We start from the raw sequence: 24,773 nt of genomic DNA on the forward strand, positions 1-24,773 counted from the left end.
AGCGGTATGCAAGATAGCCCGCTGACTTACATGTTGCTAGAATGTCGCTAGGGGCCGCTGCAGCACCTCCTGTATCTAGATGAATTGAGGAGATACACACGAGTTACAGGACGGACATACCGAATGACGCGTAATGTGCACATTCTACTCGTGGGTCTAAAACCATAAAAAATACAGCGAATGTTGCCGCTCATTCGTTGGGAAGACACTGAGCTTAGGATGCATAACGTAGTGGAGACCTAAGCCGAAAATCGCCAAAAATTCGCCGTGTCGCCATTCATAATTTTAGGTCGCCACGAGCCCCTCAAATTCGCCAATTTGGCGAAAAGTAGCCACCATTGGCAACCCTGGCGAGCATCGCAAGCAAAGCAGAAAACGCGTTTTAATGCGCACAAGCAAGTTCCGACTGTAAACGTAGAAGAGCACAAATCTACATATGTGATGTCCTCATTTAGTCTTGCGGGGCACGAATGTTTCGTCCGCTGTCACAAGCAGGAACACTGCACAACCGTCACTGAGCTGCAGGCGTTCGTCGTGGCCCCGTGCTGTCATGGCGGCTAAGCCCGATTTCTCTAAGCACTTCAAAGCTTCAAATACGTACTTCATCTGCTTTATCCGCTGCACGGTACGTGGATATGCGCTCGTTCCATGCACTGTTGAGGACCCGTGGCTACCAACAGGTTTTGTAAACGTTGCTAGATACAATACCCACTGGTTGAACACCGCGGGTACAAAAAAATGGATATCCGCCACGGTTCGGTACAAGACCTACGGAAGCGCTCAAGCCGCCGCCGCTACGCCAGCTACACTGCACAACACGGCGCGCCACGTAACCATAGCAACGCCGCCATTGTGCCCTGTCGATATGGCCGCCATGACGTCATTTCCTCCACACTTTTCTGCCAGCGCGCCGGCTGGGCATGCCCTCTCCTCCGCTCTTTCCTTCCTCCGTGGGTTCACCCATATAGCCGCTTAAAACCGGCTTGACTTGGCTTGAAGTGTATAAGTAGGTGGCGGCAGAGTAGCGTTCAGTCCCGTTTGTGCGGCTTGCGTGGTGAGTGTTGGCAGAGGAGGCACACTACTGTACTGGTGTTGATATTGAGCGTGAACTGTGTGCATTAACGAGAACTGTGTGTGTTGTAGAAGTCGTAGCAAGTCGTTGCCGCTTTTGTTGCGATGTCCTCCGGTTCAGTGAACCACTACCAAATCTATAAGCAATGATAACGAGCTGTACGAGCATGAGATAAAGGACATGTGTTACGTGATTTGTGATATGTGTCTGTTTGACGCACAGCTTGTACTGTGGCGTACGTGTATGTGTGGTAAGTGCGTGCTCTGCGTGGCCCGTTTGTGTGGCTTGCTTGGTGGGTGCTGGCAGGGGAGGCACGGCACTACGCACTACTGTAGTGGTGTTGATATTGAGCGTGAACTGTGCGCATTAACGAGAACCGCCTCTGACCGTAGGGACGTGATCGCGTTGTGTATGTTGTAGAAGTCGTAGCAAGTCGTTGCCGCTTTAGTTCCTGCGATGTCCCCCTGTTCAGTGGACCATTGCCAAATCTATATGATATGATAACGAGCTGTACGAGCATGAGATAAAGGCCATGAATTACGTGATTTGTGAATGTCTGTCTGACGCACAGCTTGTACTGTGGCGGACGTGTATGTGTGGTAAGTGCGTGCTTTGCGTGGATCGATCGCTTACAGTTGGAAAGTCATTTGGGCGAAGTGTACTTGAACCATCACTTTTATTTAACGGTGCGGCTAGGGTTACGTCCAGACGTAACTGTAGCCGTCGCTATCGTTACGCCAAGACCTAACTATAGCCACCGCTAGCGTTACGTCCACGGGCCCGGGTCCACGGTGCAATTCTTCCTCCGTGGTTACGCGTCCTATGCGCAGACTAAAACAACTCCTTGCTGTTTGCAATCTACTGTCCCTGAGAATATTTGACGTAAGTTAGGGGTGGTAACCTTGTGGTCGGTGTGAAAGATTAGACGTTTACACCTAGCCACTGTAACTGTAACGTTCAGCACGGCCGCTCGCTGAATTAAGCGGCCATACATTCAGTATCACTGTCGTATCACCGATTTACCAGCATGACTTGTGTATTGAGACGTGCGTGGTTTGTTTGCCGGACTGTTTCGCGTATCAGCAGCTCTGTTGTCGAGACAGACCAGGAAGACGTTAATTTCGGCCTTCGCCGGAGCCACGCTGCCTTCAGCCATCGTCTCGGGTGCTGCCTTTTCCTTAGCTTCGTTGAGGCGGTCAACCTCAGTTTGGGGCAATCACGGTTAGTGAAATAACTGCAGGTCTCCATCGAACTTGATGTAAGTACGGTTTGCGTGCCCGTGTTGATGTATCACACGTCCACTAGGGTTACGTCCATCAATCGGTACAGCTGCCCCGCGTGTGTACACATAAATGTCGTCTTTAGAAAGCCTCCTTCCGTCCAGTTATGTTGGTGCAGCCTACTTGGCCTACTCGTAACACATTGTTGCGAGATTGGGCTCACCGTCGCGGCGTTAGCAGTGTAGTATGGATGGGCGGTCGGCGGCACATATCCAATTAAGTGTTGCACATATCCAAGAAAGCGCGTTGACTACAGCCCAATGGTGGTATATACGCCCTCCATTGCCACATTAATGCACGAAGCCGTCCTAACGTTCCTGTTACGTGTGTGAGAAGTGCAATCCGCCAATCAATGGGGTACTGGCCTTCGGCGACAGTCGTGTTTTCCACTGTGCTCGATGTTTTTTTTTTCTTGCTTTATTTGTACGTGCTTAGGTTGTGTTCTGCCCATACTACAATATAAATGGTGTTCTGCGACTGAACCAATATACTTCTTGCTGTAGCGGCTACAAAAAAAAGCCTGTATTTCTGTGTAATTATAGTTGAAGTGGAACTCTGTGCACTCTGCTTTTCTGTTTGCATGAATCCGTGTACCTCTCTAGAAGTGCGTGACTTGAGGTCTTTTTTACTGCTAACTGGCTTTTGCAGACTATAGTTCATGCTTGGTGTCACAAGGATTTCTAAACCGCCAACACTTCACGAGATTGCGAACAGTCATTTACGAAAAGTCCTTAAAACACAGTTCTCTCCCGACCTATTGGAAAATGGCATCGGTTGCCCCTATACATAAATCTGGCCCGCGCAACGTTATCAATAACTACCTCCCCATTTCACTCACTTCTGTGTGCTGCAAAATTCTTGAACACGTTTTATATACCGCCATTGATAAGCATATAGATAGTAATTCTTTATTGAACTCAAACCAGCACGGATTTAGACATGAACTATCGTGCGTCACACAACTGGTAGAGTTCACACATGTTTTAGCAGCAGCACTGGACGATAACTCTTCGGTTGATTGTATTTTCCTCGACTTTCAGAAAGCGTTCGACACCGTTTCGCACTACTTATTACTGCAAAAACTGTCCAGCTTTGACATTAATCCCCAAGTTATTGCATGGGTTGCTGAATATTTACGTGAGAGGCGACAATGCGTAGTTGTAAACGGCGAACAGTCTGCAATAACTGATGTTACGTCAGGGGTGCCTCAGGGATCAGTTCTGGGACCCCTTCTTTTCTTACTTTATATCAATGAGATTAACGAAAACATACAATATCATATTAGGCTATTTGCAGACGACTGCATATTATACCCCAAAATTACCTCTGAAACTGACTGATCTGTGATCCAAAACGACCTTTGTGCGATACACGCATGGTGTGAGCGATGGGAAATGAAACTGAAGCTTAAAGACCAACTCCGGCGATTTTTCGAGGTCCATGGATCTCAATAAAATTCGCTGGGTACGTTCCTTTTCACGTTCCCGTTATATATGCCAAATTACAAGTTGGAGACATACGCAGAGTCATTGCAAATGAATTTTATTGATTGCCCCGACTCTCCCCACCTCGCTTCCCAAAATTATTGGCAACATTGGGTGCGTGACGCCTTTTTTGTTAAGCGGAAGTGACGGAACCGAGGGGCCCCTACAGCGTCTGCTATCCGCAAGGCAACAATCGCGAGTGTTTGGCGAGCGCTTCGTTGGCTGGGCGTGTGAATTTCAGTTCCTTGTGGTAATGCGTGCGATGGGTGGCAAGTGGTGTCGCGTTGTGGGCTGCACACAATTCCCCGTTGGCAGTCACGAAACACTCGCACCTAACGATTACCCTACGTCTCTATATTAGAGTGTTTTAGCTAGCAATGCCGGTTTACCGCACGGAAAGTACTAGGGATGGTCGATTAAAAATTTTAATCGATTAATCGTTAATCGTTAATCGATTTAGCCTTTAATCGATTAATTGCTTTCGGTGGAATCTTTTAATCGATTAATCGATTAATCGACATTTTTAATGGGTGCTTTAAAACCGATATCTCTTTGTTTGAGAGGCATCGTTCGTGTTTAATATGGGCCCAAATCTTTTTATTAGACGCGTTGACGATCCAAAATTCCCACTTTCGAAAGTGCCGACGACGGTCCCCTTGTGTCCAGTGTGCTAAAATTCACACTTTCGCACACTGGACACAAGGGGCCCGTCGTCGTTGGTTGATGTCGCGGATTCAAGAATCTGTGGACATCATCCCTGGACTATTCGGCAGCAGGTCGTATTTTCTCGAAGCCTGCCTACTCGAGCTCATCGAAACCGGAGGCGCGTTCGGGGACCACACTGGTTGGAAAGTCGCAATTGAAACATGCAGTGTGGCGGAGGGTGAGGAAATCCCGAGAAAGGTAAAAGAGAGACGAGGAGAAATTAAATAAGACGCTCGCTCTAGTAAGCAAGGCATCTTTTCTCGGTTTGTCGGTTAGATATTGTGGAAGCCCTACATAATACTATAATTTCGGACTGACGCGATCTTTTTCTTGAGGTCACCTATGCAGAGATTACACAGAAATATACTGGCCTCAAACAGACCATCCGTACAGGCAACTGCTGCAAATAGAAGGAAAGAAGATGGCATTTAGGGGCTCGTTTTTCTTCGTTGGACACAATAATAATTAGAACTAACAGACAATATTGGCAAGAAAAAGTATAGGGGGCGTTATTTGTAATAATTGGGATATAAATCTGAAGAAAGTAAACTGGACGGAAAGATAACTTGTCGCCGGAAGGGACCGAACCTGCGACCTTCGAATAACGCGTCCAATGCTCTACCACTGAGCTACGGCAGCGGTCACCCCCCCCCCCCCCCGTCCACTTCATAGGGTATACGTGTGCATTTTTAAATTTAGGAGTGTTAGCGCCGATCACAGCCACGGCGGCGAGTGTGGAACACTCTTTTTCTGCCTTTTGGCGTCACGTAGCAAGTGAGCTTATTACGAGCTGGCAGCTGACCAATAATCCCTCGCATACTACCTGAAGGCATCAAGTCTGCGAGAACGAGACCCTCGCTATGAATGAAGGAAAGATTACTTTTAGGGGCTCGTTTTTCTTTGTTTGACACAATATTAATTAGAACTAACAGACAATGATGCTGAGGAAAGTATAGGGGATGTTACGGGTGTATGACAAAGAAAAACGAACCCCTAAAAGTCACCTTCTTTCCTTCATTCATAGCGAGGGTCTCGTTCTGGCAGACTTGGTGTCTTCAGGTAGTATGCGAGGGATTATTGGTCAGCTGCCAGCTCGCAAAAAAAGGTCACTTGCTACGTGACGCCAAAAGGCAGAAAAAGAGTGTTCCACACTCGCCGCCATGGCTGTGATCGGCGCTGACTAACACTCCTAGGTTTAAATGCACATGTGTACCCTATGAAGTGGACGGGGGGATGACCGTCGCCGTAGCTCAGTGGTAGAGCATCGGACGCGTTATTTGAAGGTCGCAAGTTCGGTCTCTGCCGGCGGCAAGTTATCTTTCGTCCACTTTACTTTCTTCACATTGATATCCCAATTATTACAAATAACATCCTCCATACTTCCCTTGGCATTATTGTCTGTTAGTTCTCATTAATATTGCGGGAAATAGAGTGACATGAGTTTCTGCCTCCCGGCTAGAAAAAACAGCAGCTTCGCCAGTATACTCCGCAGGTTTCACCTGATCTTTGCCGTAACACGGCGCCACTTACACATTTTAAATCGTGCGTACATCCTGAACTGGGAGCGCTATCTAGTGTACCAGACATTACAACATAAAGTGCACGACTCTCCTTTCTTGTCACAGCAGAAGACGGGGGCCTCTAGCTGAAAGCTGTATTTCTCTCTGAATACGCGACCATGCAGTATTACCAAGTGCTTCAAGGTCACTTCTTCAATAGTAATGCACTGGATGCTAGACGTTCGGTAAACCGACGCGTAAAGTTGCGGATTACATAAAGAGCTTATAAGACCCATTTCACAATTTGCGAGTGCGCATTCCTGCGCTACATTTTCTTTCAACTAATGGCAGCAACGTTCGTGCTTCAAGTGGAGACGAGGTCGTAGTTGCGCGTGCTGGCGTTTGTCTATTATGCGTGTTCGTGTCAAGAGAGCCGAGTCTACACTTTCCGCGTCCCAGCGCAAGCAAACCGCGCTTGAACACTCTGTTTGAAGAAGTGACTAGCTGCCATTAGTTGGGCTAACTGCATCGTAGGAAAGTTAGCTCAACAATTATGAAAATGGTATATATACCCTATAAGACGGACAGTTGGGCTAGTTGGTATACAGCATAATAAAAGGTCGTTACTAGCGTCCTTCTCCTTTTTATGCTAGCAAACGTGTCTTACTATGTACATACGGATTACCTAATCATCTCCCCATCATCGTACTTCATCACTCTTTTTCCCCCGTTGCGTTTTCCCGGTGCAGAGTAGCAGGCAGGGGCGTACTAGCTCAGGCCACCCTCTCTGCCTTGTAATATATTTTCTTTCTCTCTTTCATTGGTAAACAATATTTTATTTGCTAAAGAGTAAAACAGAACGGCACTAAGAACCAGTGAGGAAATAAGCAGCGCATATTACAATGCCGCACTTACACAAGAATCGAGTAAAATCTGAGAGTTGAATAAAATACAAAGAAAGTTTCGATTGACACTACAGGTGACGAAAACTACTCGTTTATCAAATGTAGGCAGATATGCGTTTATGCGGCAACACGATGAAACAGCGCGGCAAAAAGCAAACACGAACAAAATAAGCTACAAGACGATGCGCTGGCACGTATGAAATTTACAGAAAAGAGTAAACTTCTCTTTTGAAAGTTGGCGAATCCACGTGCTGCTTACTTTCTCAACAGTCCCCTTTCTTGTTTTCATGGCGTTGCTGCTCCGAACCACATGTTTTTTTTTTTTTTTTTCTACTGAGCGAAGAAATGTCAGTTGCCCGAGATGCTCGGGCGACAACCGACACCTCCTTTGGGTCGCCACACATCCAGCATGCGAAAAAAGGCGCTCGGATGCTACTGACGTTGCAGGAATTGGCAAATACTCCATTGCAACGTCAAAGACATGATCTAGGCCAGTTCGCATGCTGTGCCAAGTCTCAAGGGAATTCAAATTGGTGCGGCGATCGACTACAGGGTTATATATAGTATGTCTTGAACTGAGAAGGCATTTAGTTCATCGGATCGTACTCCAGTGCAACGCAATTGCGTAGAAGTGCGCGATCGACGGCATCCCAAACAGAACCAGAAAAAGTAGTAGTATTCGGCTTTGCAACTTCCTGCTTCTAAGGATAGCGTTCAGGGTCTGCGCCTCAGGATAGCGCGCCTCGCAGTCATGCGCTCCGGCCAAGGGGTGAGGTTGGGGGCGGGAGTGGGGCAGGGGCGTAGCCAAGGGGCGGGGGGGGTTCAACCCCACCCCGAAATTTTTCAATTTTGCATGTGTATATATACACGCACACATACAAACGCACGCACAAACATACATAAAGAATGGTTGAACCCCCCCCCCCCGAAAAAAATTTCTGGCTACGCCCCTGGAGTGCGGGATGCCGTAATCGATTAATCGAATAGTTTCAATCGATTAATTCGATTAATCGAAAGACACAAATCGATTATGATTAATCGATTAATCGTGGACCTTTAATCGATTAATCGATTAATCTTTCATCGATTTTACCATCCCTAGAAAGTACGGTAATACCGTACCGGCTAAAGAATGCACATGCGTGAACACCACGGAAACACTTCCCGTAGCATATACAGGGTGCACCGTGACGGCCTATATCGGTATACGGTGAGCTTCGCATCGTGCGAAACAACGTAACCTAATGGTGCGAAAGGTGGCTCATACTTGGCTTATGTTAAGTTCCTTCGGCCGTACCAACGCGACGTTGAACGCCGCTATTGCCAAACTTATGCACTCTTCCCATAGCAATTTTAAGAAGCTTTAGTTAGTCCGCGAACTTCTCAGCGATAGCATTTTACCCGATCACGGCCCCACAAACTTGAGCTTCCTGGACAGGTGGTGCCATCTGGCGGTGGAATGTGCAACCAGGCAAGCAAAGAGCTAAACAGGTGTGTTCCACTTCATCAAAGAGGAATGGCCATTACAGTTGGCCTCCAAATGCGTCGGAATCGCAGCTGTCATCTTCCGACAGCTCAGCTTGTGCACGTGACACGGTCAGTCACACACAAGATTTCCGACGGAGTCACCTTTCAAATGAGCGTCTGCTCTTCGCCGCTTTCGCAGCTTTCATATTACGCGCTGGCGGGACCGGCATGCCTTGCATGATTTCCGGTTTTGTAACCACTTATACGTCACGCGAAGATAGTATGCTCGGTTGGGTTTCGGTTTCGGTGTCGCGCTTTTTTGCTTATTTAAAATTATTCTCCAATTTGCCGAGTGTTTCTGCTATCGGACCCGTGACAGGAGCGTCTCAGGAATATAAAAGCACCATTACTTTGACATGGCCAAAAAATCGCCGGAGTTGGCCTTTAAGAAAACGGCGTGCATGAGGTTCACCAGAAAAAAAAGCGGTGAATTCGAATACACAATAAACTGCTCACCGGTAAAAATGGTGTGCGAATACAAATACCTAGGCGTTTACTTTTGCCCCTCTTTATCATGGAGTCGGCATGTGGATTATACCGTAGGTAAAGCTTGTCGGAGTTTGGGATTTTTGCGACGAAATACACGTGCATTTCCACAGCAAACCCGGTTTTATTATATAAAACAAACGTAAGATCAGTGCTGGAATACGCGTGCTGCGTGTGGGACCCTTCAACAGCATCAAACAAAGAAAGATTAGAAAAAGTTCAGTCCATGGCGGCAAGATATGTGATTAATATACCCATGTATGACAGACAGTCTAGTGCAACGGAATCTAAGGCGATATTAAAATGGAAGTCTCTGCAGCATGCGAAGAGCGTCATTTCGACTGAAGCTATTACACAGCATATATTATTTTCATACTCGAATTCCCCGTGACGTGTATACATTAACCGGCCTCACTACACATCAGCACGCAAAGATCGCGAACACAAGATAAGAGAATATAAATGGAATACATCGTCCTTCAGCAACTCGTTTTTTCCGAGAACTATCAGTCAGTGGAATCGACTTCATTCCACAATTGTAGGAATTTCGTCTAATGACGCATTCTTTTGTGCAATAAAAGTGATTGAATCTTTTGACCACTGAGCCTTAAAAGAAATCATGCGTATGCCTGCTAATCACCATGGTCTATACTGGATCCCATTTGTAAACTGTGTTGTTTTCTTTTAGCGCTCCCTTTGCATCTTGTGCTGTACTATATATTTACCACTGCCGCGCTTTGTTGTAATTACTGTTCGCATTGCCATTAACTATTATCACTGTGTTTTCTGTTTATTTTAGATTGTTTTCCCAATGTATACGACATTTTTGATGTAGCTGTGTTCGACGCAGCTGTGTACGTTTGTGTCGGCGTAGAATAATCTACATTTTCATTTGCACCTGCATGCAACTTCCATGTTTGTTCTTCTGTACCCCCCTCCCCCCCCCCATTGTAATGCCTGTATGGGCGCTATGGGTACTAAATAAATAAAATAAAATAATAATTGTGTCTCAAAAATTCTGCATTCACACCTCCATACCGACACATGCATGCACTCACTTATTAAAAATATAAAATAGCGCTTTTTTAAACACAAGACGACGGAAAGAAGAGACGTGTGTGTCCCTCCATTCCTTCGTCTTGTGTTTGAAAAAGCGCTGCTTTATATTTTTACCATGGAACCTCACCAACTCGCCCAATTTGCGTGTCTTCCTCACTTATTAGTCTGCATACAAGCCTTGGAAATTGAAATGCTTGTTTATATCGTGCAGACATACGTACAAGCATTTGAGGACGCGCGCAGGACGTTCGCACGCTAGCGAACACGGTGTGGCTAGCAGACGACGCAGGGAGCCATAATCAGCTGCTAAAGTTACGTCCACCGTGTGATTCACAATGCGCACTTAAGTTTAATAATTATCTTGCCAGTCTCAGTGGTTGGCTCGTGTCACTGGGACGCTGTCGCTTCGCGGTGCGCCGTCGTCGCTCCACTATTTTGCTCGAGTGGCTCATGCACTACACAGCAAGAGTACGGAGCGCCAACGACGTGGGCTGGGGCGTCCACCGCTGCCACCAAGGCGATTTCCTTAAACAAAAAATATTACGGCGCCCGTGGAGCACTTAATAAAAAAAAAGAGAGAAGGACAACAGCGAGGTTCGAACCAACGTCCTTGCAGATCCGAGCACGACACGTACTAGCCCGCTGCGCCACTAGAGCCGATTGGTTCAGTGCGTGTAATCTCACGCTGGACGTAACTTTAAGACTTGTTATTCTTACGTCCAGGCGTAACTGCAACGGCTCCTATAGTTACGTCTAGACGTAACGCTAGACACTCCGTTCTTCCTTTCCATCAAGAACCAATTATTATAGACATTCACAAATCGCATAACACATATGGCCTTTATCTCACGCTCGTTATCGTTGCTTATAGATTTGGCGGCGGTCCACTGAACACGGGGACATCGCAGAAACAAAAGCGGCAACGACTTGCACATGAATAACTTTCTACAACACTCCACACAACGCGACCACCCCCACTATGTCCATATCCCCACGGTTACACCACGGCCAGAGGCGGTTCTCGCGCACACAGTTCACACTCAAAACCAACACCAGTAGTGCCTTCTCTGCCAACACCCACCACACCACGCAGAAATAAACGGCGGCCTGAACGCTACTCTGCCGCCACCTACTCATACACTTCAAGCCAAGTCAAGCCGGTTTTAAGCGGCTATATGGGTGAACCGAACGCTTTACCCCACCTACCGTCTCCTGCCACCCGCGCGCAGGAGACGCGACCCACCTGCACGCACTTCGCCTTCGACATGAGGCGAAGCGTTGTTCAGTTGCCGGCTGCAAATCGAGCGGGGAGAGGGGAATCTCCGGTAGCTCGGACGGGTCGCGCTTGCTCGCGCGGCAAGCGGGGTTCTCCAGGCTTTCTCTCGCGCCCCTTCGATGTCTCGGAAAGCAAGCACGCATTCCTGCTGCATTGTGAACTGTCACAAAGGTTTAAAAATAGTGAAGAGCCGAAAACTGCCCGTCAAGTTACGGAGCACGTGCGACAATATAAACAATAAACAAACAGGAGCCGCAGCAAGCGGAAGTGCATTGCGACTGATCGAGCTCGCCCATGACGTCAATTGTTGACGTCGTGTCACGTTGCCGAAGTGGGCGGAGTCACGACGACGGGCTACGCCTTTTCCTCCATGTGGCGGAGAAGGGTGGTGAGGCCGCGCGAAAATTTGAAACCAGCTGAAACGGATGTTCTAACCCCTGTAACTTCCTATAGCACGTACTCGCAAAATTCTTGCGGCAGCATGGTCACATAGCAAAAGCGCCCATATTTCTTTTCATTACAATTTTCGGACATCGGGGTTGTTTACTGGCCCTTTAAGAAATCTTCGGCGAGAGTTCTTTTTCGAGCATAATATACCTAAACCACGTGGCTTCAAAATCAATCAAAGATTTAAGAGGTTTAATATAAGAGAAAATCACCTACAAAAACTGCGCTAAATTTGAATATTATGGGGTTGCACATCTAGGATTCTATACTTTGAAAATCACTTTATTAAAACTTGGTAAACTAGAGACTGATCCGCTGAAACACTGAATAACTAATTTTGCAGAATGGTGAGCCAAATGCTGGATTATTTTTTAGTCAACGTAAAGCGGCTTCACTTAGTGGCGTGGTATGTCAACACCTTGCGAGTGAAATAACAAGTGAAGCCACCTCCAGTCCGTTTCACGCTTGAGCAATTACTTCGCTATTGGATTGGGGCGGTGCGTTTTAGTGGATGAAAACAGAGATGAGGATGTTGGTGGGAGCTCCGTTTCAAAATATTGTTGATTAAGCTGCAACGCATAACTCAACAAGAGAACATGCAAAATTCCCGAGTTCACACAAGGCACGAAAGAAGTTCTACACTGTTCTTGTGATTGAAAAATCATCAAAGATTCCAAGCAACAAAACTCACAGGGTACCTCATGCATTCATCTAAGACGACTCGAAGGCGAACGCCATTTTTTTCTTCTCAGTCGATGTGTTGATCCTGCCGCGCCCCCGTCTGGAAACTTTCTGCACCTAATGTGGCTTTGAACTGCCTCCGTCATCGACCCACAATTGACCAAGCGAGGATGTCATGTGCTGACGTCACCATGTCATGTCACATAATGTGACGTCACAAAATCTGGAGATCTGCGACGTCATATTGTGACGTCACGTGATGATGTTTTTTTTTTCGCATTACTCGTGTTGACGCCGCCGACGCGGGACTCCGGTCAATTTTCTTGTTTGATGAGGTATCTAAGGCTTTTGCTTAAAAGAATCACTTGGAAAAATGTAGCGTTGCACTTTCAATTTTATGTGATGTGCGTCGGACCCTGTGAAACGACGCTCTGCAGAAAACACATGCCCCTGTGGGGGAAATTGGCGGCATCAAAGTGAACCAAAGCCTTCCTTTCACTTTACCGTACGCATTAAATCAGCACAGCATATACAATCCAAATAATTTTAGAGCCTCTTTGAATAACTTTGAAGTCATATCTTATTAACGCACCTGTCTTCCTTTTGATTCTCTTGATCAACATTGCCCTCATAGCTTCATAGATGCCCTCATAGCTTAATAGATGCCCTCATAGCTTCATAGCCCTTATAGAACATTGCCCCCATTAGTTTACCGCCACGAAGCCTTGTATGCCGTTGAACGGCCAGTGATTGTCTTCTACTGTCCCCGTTTATGACTTTTGATTTGCTTGCTTCACGAGCGCAAATGTTCGCTGCTTTCTTTTTTGTCACATTGCGGTGCACATATATGTTCACCTATGAATGTACATATGTGTCTGCTGTTCTGTCTTTCTTTTCGTATTTTTTTTTCCTTTTTGGGCCACGTACACTTCGCCTTAATGACCACCGGTTATCCTGCCGACGTGCTACGTGCCCGGCCCATATCCATTTCTTCTTCTTGATTTCAACTATGATGTCCTTAACCCCCGTTTGTTCCCTGACCCACTCTGCTCTCTTCCTGTCTCTTAAGGTTACACCTACCATTTTCCTTTCCATCACTCGCTGCGTCGTCCTCAATTTAAGTTGAACCCTCTTTGTAAGTCTCCAGGTTTCTGCTCCGTAGGTAAGTACCGGTAAGATGCAGCTGTTATATACCTTTCTCTTGAGGGATAGTGGTAGATTGCCATTCATTATTTGATAATGCTTGCCGAATGAGCCCCAGCCCATCCTTCTAGTTATTTCACTCTCATGGTTCTGCTCTGCGGTTACTACCTGTCCTAAGTAGACGTACTCCTTTACAACTTCCAGTGTCTCACCAACTATCGCAAAGCGCTGTTCTCTGCCAAGATTGTTCCACATGACTTTAGTTTTATGCATATTAATTTTCAGACCTACTTTCTACTTTCCGTATCCAGTTCAGTAATCATGAGCTGCAATTCGTCTCCCGCGTTACTCATCAATGCAATGTCATCAGCGAATCGCAGGTTACTGAGATATTCTCCATTAACTCTTATCCCTAACTCTTCCCAATCTAGGGCCCTGAAAACCTCCTGTAAACACGCGGTGAATAACATTGGAGAGATCGTGTCTCCCTGCCGTACGCCCTTCTTTATTGGGATTCTGTTGCTTTCTTTACGGAGCACTATAGTGGCTGTGGATCCGCTGTAGATTTCTTCCATTATGTTTATATAGGCTTCGTCGATGCCTTGATTCCGCAGTACCTGCATGACTGCTGATGTCTCCACCGAATCAAATGCCTTCTCGTAATCTATGAAGGCTATGTATAGGGGTTGGTTGTATTCCGCGCATTTCTCTATCACCTGATTGATTGTATGAATATGGTCTATTGTTGAGAATCCTGTACGAAATCCTGCCTGGTCCCTTGGTTGATTGAACTCTAATGTCGTATTAATTCTGTTAGCAATTACTTTTGTAAATAGCTTGTAGACAACGGAGAGTAAGCTTATGGGTCTGTAATTTTTCAGGTCCTTGACGTCCCCTTTCTTATGGATCAAGACGATGTTGGCATTCTTCCAAGATTCTGGTATCCTCCCCGTCGAGAGGCACTTCGTATACAGGGTGGCCAGTTTCTCTAACATAATCTCTCCACCGTCTTTCAACAGGTCTGATGTTACCTGATCCTCACCAGCTGCTTTGCCTCTTTGCATTCCCTTTAGGGCTTTCTTTACTTCTCCTGTCAGTACTGGTGGGATGTCAGATTCCTCTGCGCTATTACTCCTTCCTTACGTTATCATCCTGACTGCCTCGGCTGCTGTACAGATCTCTGTAGAACTCTTCCGCTACCTCAACTATTCTATCCATATTGTTTGTGACCTTGCCTTCCTTGTCCCTTAATGCATACATCTGATTTTTGCCTATGCACAGCTTTGTCTTCATAGCTTTGAGGCTTCTTCCGTTCTTTAGAGCATGCTCAATTCTCTCCATATTATACTTCCTTATGTCGGCTACTTTACGCCTATTGATCAACTTCGAAAGCTCCGCCAGTTCTATTTTGTCTGTTGCATTTGAGGCTTTCATAGCTTGACGTTTCTTAATGAGGTTTCTCGTCTCTTGGGATAGCTTACCAGTGTCCTGTCTAACGACTGTACCCCCGACTTCCACTGCACACTCCTGCACAGGTCCAATAACCAGGCATAATTCAACTCTCTATGGTGCAACCTATTCTCAGATGAAGCTGTTATTTCCAATGAACCACTGTTTATATGTTTGGTGAAGGCAAAACATCTTCAGCGTCATAATATTTATCTACATGCACAGTTATGGAGTAAAAAGAAAGCTTCTTCCAGCGGGGGCGTTTCATCTTTGACGATGTTTTCTAACATTATCACGCTATAGCCTTTCCCACATTGTATTTACTCGTATTAGTAAATGTACCTTGATAGTGCGAGTTACCTTGTCCATTTGTTCTTTGCCGTTTACTCAATGAATAATTTGCATTACGCTTGAGGTCGCGCCTACACGGAGCCAGTATATTCAAAGTTGTATAGGAATTCAGACAGCAATTAGTTTCAGGGCTTCCACAAAGTTTAATTAGCATCATTTTATGAGCACTACGCTGTTACATGTTCTTTTAGGTTATGCATGGGCTCAATTTTTTTTAATTTGTTATCCCTTTCTGCCTTGTTGAACCCCTTCGAAAGAAAATGAACCCGCAATCGTGATGCAAAAGAATTTGACCAGCGATATTGTCAATTGTACACAAGTTCAACGTTGCCAATTTCTGCAACACGCTGCTTACAGAGCTGCAGCAAGCTGCCTATTCTATCTTTGAATGCAAGCGCACAGTGCGGAACACATGAACACATCAGTCAGCCTGCTTTATATAATCTGTGCCAAGTTGTGTAGTAACTTTGATGTGTACAGCAGCCCTCAAATATCCAATTTTATAGTTGTCTGTCTTTGCAGCTTTCCTGCATGCTTTCTATGGGCACGATGCACGAATTTTTTGTAATGTGTGAAGCCCGATGACAGAATGCGCTGTATGACTACATAGCCTGCAATATAGTACACAAGGTGCACATCGCTGCGTTGCCCTAAACAGTCAATAAAATATCAATAAATGAAACAACAAAACATTCGGCAGATCCCACGTACTGTGGGAATCGATGTTATGCGAAGCATGCACGGGATGGTGACTGTGGCGTTAATTTTTACCATTGAGCGAAACGTTACGGAATGACGCTAGAGAAATGTGGCAGTGGTATAAGCACATTCATGTGTCGAAGAGTTGCATATGTATTATAAAACCAGTTGTTTACAGTTGGATAACGATGCCAACAGCAACATGGGTGTTACCAACACTAGACGCGGTAAGCTGATATGTAGTGCTTATATTCTTCAATGCTGGATAGCGGGAATCCGAACAAGACAAAGAAGGAACACGGATGCGCAGGACAGGCGTTACTCGCAACTAAGCTTTATCCAGGAAAGTTTCCCTAGACATATACACAGCGGAGTGGCACGCGCAGGCGCACTGCACGTACGTTACAGTCACAGTTGCAGTTGCTACAGTTGTTATGCTTTGACTTGTCCATTGTGATGGAGAACGCACGCATGCACGGAGAATGAACACACGCACGCACGCACAAACCCGTGTGCATGTGTGGAAGGGGTTCTTAATAGTTCTTGAACGAGGTCATCATGACCGTGATCAGTGAGTCCCTGCAGCTGGACCGGACTTGTTTGGAATCTGCTCTTGATCGTGGCAACGAGTGGTCTAAGTGCAGTGAAGTGCGAGGTATAGTACAGCTGGTGAAAATCCTGGATGCTTCTTACGATGAAATTATCTATGATGCCTCCTGTCCTGGACGTGGTAGCGAGGTCTTTTGATGCACTGTCCACATCCAAGCCATCTTTCACGCAGTATAAAGACCAGACGTTGTTGGGTCTTGATAAAGAAATGTTGAAGTCACCGGTAATGAGGAGAAGCCTGGTACTCTCAGCAGACTTATTGTAGAAAGCAGTGACCCCGCTTTTTGCGTAATCCACGTGGTCCCCGTTGCGGACCACGTGGACAAGCGGATATTAGTTCAGCGTCTTCCAGGGCTGTTGTCTTCAGCTTCCTCACTTTCCTTTCGTCCGGCGCGCCGCTGTAGCGGTTAAGGTGCTCAACTGCTGACCCAAAGTTCGTGGGTTCGATCCCGGCCGCGGCGGTCGAATTTCGATAGAGGCAAAATGCTACATGCCCGTGTACTGTGCGATCTCGGTACACGTTAAAGATACCAGATGGTCAAAATTTCCGGAGCTCTTCGCTAGGGCGTCTCTCGTAATCATACTGTGGTTTTGGGACATAAAAACCCAACAATTATTATTATCACTTTCCTTGCGTGTCAATGTGTGTGTGTTTGCGGTTACTGTGTTGGTTGAGACTCTGTATCACCTGTGGCACATACCGGCAACACAAACTCTGGTGTGCGGGTATGTGGCACACGTGACTGAGAGAAAGAGTTTCATGACGTACGCGACAGGTATATTGCGTTATTCATGTCATGACCAGTGGATCGTGTTCGTCATACACTGATCCCCTGCTATGCCAATTTTGGTATACTACTAGTCATGGAAGCGACCTCGAGAACGCCCAGACGTAGATAGATAGATAGATAGATAGATAGATAGATAGATAGATAGATAGATAGATAGATAGATAGATAGATAGATAGATAGATAGATAGATAGATAGATAGATAGATAGATAGATAGATAGATAGATAGATAGATAGATAGATAGATAGATAGATAGATAGATAGATAGATAGATAGATAGATAGATAGATAGAGGAGGTAGCGGCTTCGAGGGAGGTGGGCTTGTAGACGTTATGCATACTCCCTCTTATTATTTTTTTCTCCGTGATTCAAGCGCACCCCGTCCCTCCTACTTGTGTCGAGAGTTGTGAAAGCTCCGTGACATCAAAATGACGTTGCAGAAGAACAAATGGAAACAGAGGGCGCGCTCTTCGCCGAGCGCCCGCCAACCAGCGGCGGCTGAAATAGTCCATTACTTGGACACATCGAGAAGAGCTCCCAGAGCTCCCCCTGTGAAGCGATGTATTTTATGTCCAGATTTCCCGATCGGGTTCCAAGAATAGAATAACAGCGGCGCGCCGCAATTATTGTGCGGCGGTGGCGGCGGCGTCATCATTCTTGGAACTTCGGCGGCGGTGGCGCAGCGTGGCGGCGGCGCCGCCGCCGCCTTAGTGTAAGCTGCACTAATTTTTTATGATGTAATAGGATTGGGAGATGGGCTATAGTTCTTAAGGTTACATGTTTAGTGCAGTACGAAACGATTAACATAGAAGGAACGTCCTTGTGATTTCTGTTTCCGCTGTCTTCGCCGTTTCACGCTGTAGTAAACATATTTTCTTTCTGATGTGCATACTTTCTGGTGCGCTCCGTCAGCGTTCGCTGCTTTAATTGGTGTAACGAGGGCACGTGCTCGCACATCTTGAGGCGATAGCGTTAGAGAGCTTGTTTCGCAGAAATTCCGCCTTCGGCGTCGGTAACGGCCAAATAAACAATAAAAATCTTTGGTTCAATTGAGGATCGAACCCGGGCCATTTGCGTGGTAAAGCAGGTGTCCAACCACAAAGCCACGATGTCACTTGCAACTGCGTCGGAAAAAACACTACATAAATGTCATGTGGAAGGAGTCTCCTTAACGCATTTTGTTCGGCAGGTGTTACGACGAAAATGAGCCCATTCGGCGATTTGCAGGCATATTGGCGAGGCCATCAAACTACGTTTTTTGCGCGACGCCATGCTTTGAAAAAAGCCGGGATAGTGCACCTATCGCCGCTAAAAACACACAAACTTGCAAACAGCTCCAAAAATGGACAGCTACGTCCATCTAGCGGAAAACATATCAAGCAAACAGCAAACATTAGATAATGTGCTGCCATCTGTGAGGTATTGTGAGAAACATGTCTGAACTCTAGCACAGGGAAGTGCTTTAGATCGAAAACCTGTACCATTACTATAGATACATCGCGCGCGCGTGTGTGTGTGTGTGGGTGGGCGTGTGTGTGGGTGGGCATGTGTGTGTGTGTGTGTGTGTGTGTGTGTGTGTGTGTGTGTGTGTGTGTGTGTGTGTGTGTGTGTGTGTGTGTGTGTGTGTGTGTGTGTGTGTGTGTGTGTGTGTGTGTGTGTGTGTGTGTGTGTGTGTGTGTAACGACACACTTTAATAAGTATGCACTTAGTGGTTGAAGTGCGCACAGGTGCGATACGGAGGTCGGTGCAGAATATATCCGCCCTCATAAAGAGGATTTCTAATCGTCACAGAGGCATGCGTGAAGCAGATACGCGCCGCCTTGTACAAGCATTCTGCCTCTGTAAAATGACTTATTCCCTCCCTTATCTGCACCTTTCATCTCTCGAGAGAGATCAAGTAGATCGCCTCATCCGCACAGCATATAAAACTGCTATGCACCTTCCTAAGAGTACCGCCACGAGCAAACTGCTCCAGTTGGGTGTGCATAACACGATTGATGAATTAGTCGAAGCACACCTCATTAGCCATTATACTCGTCTTTCCCAGTCCGAAACAGGAAGGCTGCTCCTTCAGCGCCTCAAACTCAACCTCATAGGATGCACCACCCCCACGAATTCACCCCCCGAGTGCGTTAGCGACAGTCTCTTCATCCCACCATTACCCAAAAATACCCATCCAACCCATAATCACGACCGGAGAATGGCCAGGGCTAGGTCGCTTCATAAGCGCTACGCATCTTCGACCCCGGTCGCTTATGTAGATGCCGCAGAATACTCCCATCGTCCTGCCTTCGCAGTGGCGGTCTCAGATAATGCCCACAAGCTACTCTGTTGCGCCACTTTCTACCGAGTCGCTCAACCAATCGAGGCGGAAGAAGCTGCTATCGCTTTAGCTATTGCTCACACCCAGGTGGAGTATATATTCTCCGACTCAAAAACGGCCATTCGTAACTTTGCTATGCGTCGAATTCATGCACCTGCCTACCGTATCCTACAATTCGTTCCTCCTCCTAAACGAATAATCACTATTTTGTGGGTTCCAGCGCATTGTGGACATCCCGGGAATACAGCCGCCCATGAGCAAGCCCGAGCTCTCGTCAACCGGGCAGTGGACGGTCTGCCTTCCTTTCGCAGCGCGCGGGAATTCCTACTCACCTATCATGAAATTACTTTACATTACCGCAATTCCCGCATTATCTACCCACCAGCCCATAAATCGCTGTCCCAGGCTGAGCAAATCGTTTGGCGCCGACTCCAAACGGGCACTTTAATATCCCACTTCATCAATTCCCAAATTCATCAGGGTGACGCCTTACCCCATTGTTGTCTCTGCTCGAGTCCGCGAGCCGACTTTAATGACACGTATCGCCATTGTCCAAACAAGCCAAATCCCCCCTTTGAGGGGGCTGAGAGACAGGAGCGATGGGAGGCTGCTTTGCGCAGGACCGGACGACCAACTCCGGATAGTGTGCTGGGCCATGGGGGTCGCCGAAGCGTAAGGACTTTCGGCCACCTAAAGCGGCCCGAGGGCCCATCGGCTACCTTTTCCCTGCACCCATCCCCCCCCCCTCACCTGACCCATTTCATGGCGTCAATAAAGTTGTATCCTCCTCCTCCTCCCCCCCCCTCTCCCGAAATATGTCTTGCCATGGCATAGAGAGCCCAAAATGACACTTGACCACATCTGCCTGCCCGGTCCCTACTTCGGATCAGGAAGGTGCCCCCCCCCCCCAAACCCAAATTTCTGCCTACGCCCTTGGTCCTTGCGTTGCAAGGTTATAGCGGTGAGCTTACCCCTGTTGTCACTCGGAGATCCCTGGGATGCACAGTAGCAGTTGTAAAATAATTAATTGCGACATCATTACGATTGGAAGCCGATGGGCAGAGAGCCTCCTTTGCTGTGTATAATGTGCAGCTCCGCAAGCATACCTCCCGTCGGGGGTAAGGAGGGGGTGCAGCTATATAATGTACCTAAAAAGGAACTAACGTCGCGCCAACAAGCCCCTCGGCTTCTGCGTCCTCTCCTAGTAGCTACATTAGCGTCTGCCAGATCTATCGTTTCTTTGTGGCTTCGGCAGGAGGAAAGGTGATCAAAAAAAGCCGCGCTCTAAGAAAAGACAAGGAAAATTAGCAACAAAAAAATAGAAGGCCTGAACCGAGAAAGCGTTCAAATATGATTCAATATGAATGCACAGAAAACAAAGCTAACGCTAGGTGGTCTGGCGAAAGAACAACAACGAGTGATGGATGACCGGACCCAAGAATCTGGAGATAAGTATGTATATCTAAGACGAATACCAACAGGAGAGCCTCCTCATCTAAAAAAAAAATTCATCGCGGAATACGAATGGGTTCCTGCGCATCATTAGAACACTCTCAGCTCACTACCAGCAGCTTACCGATTTCATCAAAGCCGAAAGTTTACAATCATTGCATTTTGTCAGCTGTGACATAGAGTGCGGAAACTTGGAGATTAACGAAGAAAGCTCGAGCAGTTAAAAACCGCACAGCGTGTGATGAAACGAAAAATAATAGCGTGTCTTGATGCCCGCGCGCTGGGCGCAGGGTGAGGAGATCCGCCTCGCGCGCTACGACAGCCGCCAATACGCCGCCCGCCGCACGTAGCATGCGAAGCGCGCTACACTACGCGCTTCGCATGCTACGTGCACCACACCACATGCTGTGCACCACAAGCACTACGCGCTTGTGGTGCACAGATATGTGCGGAAACAAGCGAACGCTAGCGAGCTAGCGGCGCGCGCATCAAGGCACTCTAAAAAATGATAGCCCCATCGAGGCACTCTAAATAATGACACTCTTAAAAATGCGTGGGGGAGAGTGTACAAAGCATACGCGCACACACGCTAAGGTATGCAGTTGCTGATTGAAAGAAGGCAAGGCCAGTTGTCTAAACGTTAGTTCCAGAGACACCCTTTGTTCAAGGAGTTTTAATCTATTCTACTGACAGAACTTACGTGTATCAAATGTCCCCGGAAACACTTCTTTCTTTCATTTGACCTGATATTGATATCGAGGAAGCAGTATGGAACGAGATTATTGCGTGACTTGACTGTGCTGAAATAATAATAACAAACGAATACTCTTTGGATCTTTCCAATTCTCTTAATGGCCTGACCAAGCACAGTCACGTGCTTTTCTACTGTTTGCTCCCAACGCAAACAATCTCATAGCTTCGTCGCTTCGTCGCAGTGCTTCTTTGAGTGCACGGACTTTGATAACGCAGGACGTTGTCTTGATAATGCGAACTCAGCAACTCTCGAAGGAAGTGCGAAACAACGATCGGCAATGTCGTGTATCTGGTACACAAGCTCGAGGTTTATAATGTGGTAATCTTGAGGATTGCTTCTTTTCAGGAGCTAGCGGGTTATCGGTGGCAGCAAAAACGCAAATTTTACATCGGTGCAACACTCTTCACGCCACTTTTTGTTGTCAATGATTTGAGCTCGGAGTACTTCAAGGGAGGCTTCCTGTGCACGAAAGAACGTGAGTGGAGTCATCATGCAAGCAAGTTTCATTGTCACTTGCGACCGGTGGACTAACCCCATGTAAACGGTAGCTGTCATTCAGTTCCTAGGAAGGCCATGGTCAATCTGAGGTTATTGGTCCTGGCTTTGATGATTTCAGCGGCTGTTCCCGATCAACTTTCGGACGATCTCATCGGTAAGATCCTCACCGCTATTTCGTTCTTAACATTGATCAAAAAGGACAAACACCACATTTCACGTTACATTGAAATTTATTTTCCTTAAAAATATGCAAGTTTGAATTAAAAAAAACGCGCCAGGCCTCCTCAGAACTCGCAGAACAGTGACACCGTAAGCTGGAGGAGCGGTCTTCCTACAGCCCATTGTAAACTCTCTTGGTGTGCCTGCGGCAATTACAGTTGCGAGGTATCGACTGCGCAACGAACCATCACATTTTGCGAAGTAGCGAAGCACTCACTACGCGTTGCTAAGACAATATACATACCTAAGTAGCTGTGCACTTTGTCGTTGCTATGGTGAAATTGATGAGAATAATGAAGAATTATAGCGGAGCTTCGTAGTGGGTAGGAATTTTTAAGCCACACAATCGATACGCATTTCGCACCATGTGACGCCTGGTGCTGTTCCATACTTCTGCCATGCAATATTAAATCTGTTAACGAGTTCCTTCGGCACACGTGACGCTTGTATAGCGTCTCTTTACAAGACATAATCGGGCACTGCCGTGGCTCTGCGGCGGAGCCCTCGCTTGCCACGCAGAAAGCCTAGGTTCGAATCCGCCTCGAAGCGTGGTTTTCTTTTTCCTCCACATGCGTGATAGATGAGATGGACACCGGCGACATGGGACAACTGCGCTACCAAGATCAGCTGCTGTTGTGAGCTCCCAATGGCTTTCGCTGCAAAATGGTACAATAATAAACCCATCCTGACATCACGAAGTAAAAATTGGATAGTTGAGTAGCAATTGATAAGCGTAATTTAAACGCCAAATTGAGCTAGCCAGGCAGGGATACATACCTGCACAAGCTGTCGTCTGCGGCTGCGTCGCTATTGCCTTGTTTCAGTTTTGCGCTTCAATACTACTCTTGTGGTTTTCAGCCGAAATGGATACATTATTTTAATGTCTGTATGTGTAACATTGGAAAACACCAGGCTACCGTTGAAACACAGATCCCTGTACAAATACGAATTTTTCGAAACTTTAGAAGCTTTCCTTTATGTGAAATCTGCATGTATTTTCTTCTGGCTTTGTGTCACAAGCGGGTGGTTGTCAATTATCCCTTTCATAGTATATCAGACAGCAGACGATCTTCTTCTCACGGCTTCAGCGAGAAAGAGCAGCTTTCGTGATCATTACATCATGAAACCGAGCTAACTGTCCCAAAGAGTGAAAAAGGACGTTATTTGCTGTCGAACAGCCACCTTATACTAAACAATTTAAATTTTTTTTTCCATGTACAAGCCTACGCTTTGTTTTGACTTCTTTATAATAGAAACCTACGGTACTTTTTCTCGCAATTTCGATCATTTCCGGAAAACTTTTTTCGCATTATATTTCGAGCACCTTTGGATTTTACGGAAATTTCTCATCACTACTAAGATGCAAACCATCGTAGCGCTTATGTCTTTACAGGTGTTCATTAAACCTGCAATATGTGTAAACCTTGAGCGTGCGAAGTACTTTTCTGTCTTAGTCACAGATGGCATAGCCAGCTTTGTCGCTGAAGTGATGGCGCACGTGTTCAATGCGACACGAGTGGAAATTTTGGTTGCTTCACATTACAGTAAGTAGATTTTTATTATAATATTTTCTGCTTCCCACGTTGTCGATATGTGTGTGAGTAAAACGAAAGAGGAAATAAAATGTTAAGCCTGGTAGTTTCATTCTATCAATAGATTTTCTGCCCTTGGAATAACTCAGTACTCAGTAAGCGAAACACCCAGTGGAAGTATGAAAACATATTCCTCTAACCTCTTTCAGTTCATGCGACCACGCTGGTTAGCTCGAAACTGCACATGTATTCAATTGTAACAACTGCAGTTCAAATTACCCCGAGAAAAACAGCGATGAATTTTGTAAAGCGAGTGTATGATGGGATGCCCACCAATACTGTCGTCTACGTGGTCTGCCTTCTGTCCCAGCAAGAATACCTGCAGTATGTTTTCCCTGTGGTAAGTAATTTTTAGTTGTCAATGTGCCATGTCCTATGTTCTAGCTTTCGGGCAATTTTACGCGCCCATATCTCTCGCTTGAAGGAAATAGTTGACGCGCAGGGAAGAAAATTAGGTCACGAATGCTTTGT

Source organism: Rhipicephalus sanguineus, chromosome 8 (genome assembly GCF_013339695.2).
Source record: "Rhipicephalus sanguineus isolate Rsan-2018 chromosome 8, BIME_Rsan_1.4, whole genome shotgun sequence".
Taxonomy (NCBI): Eukaryota; Metazoa; Arthropoda; class Arachnida; order Ixodida; family Ixodidae; genus Rhipicephalus; species Rhipicephalus sanguineus.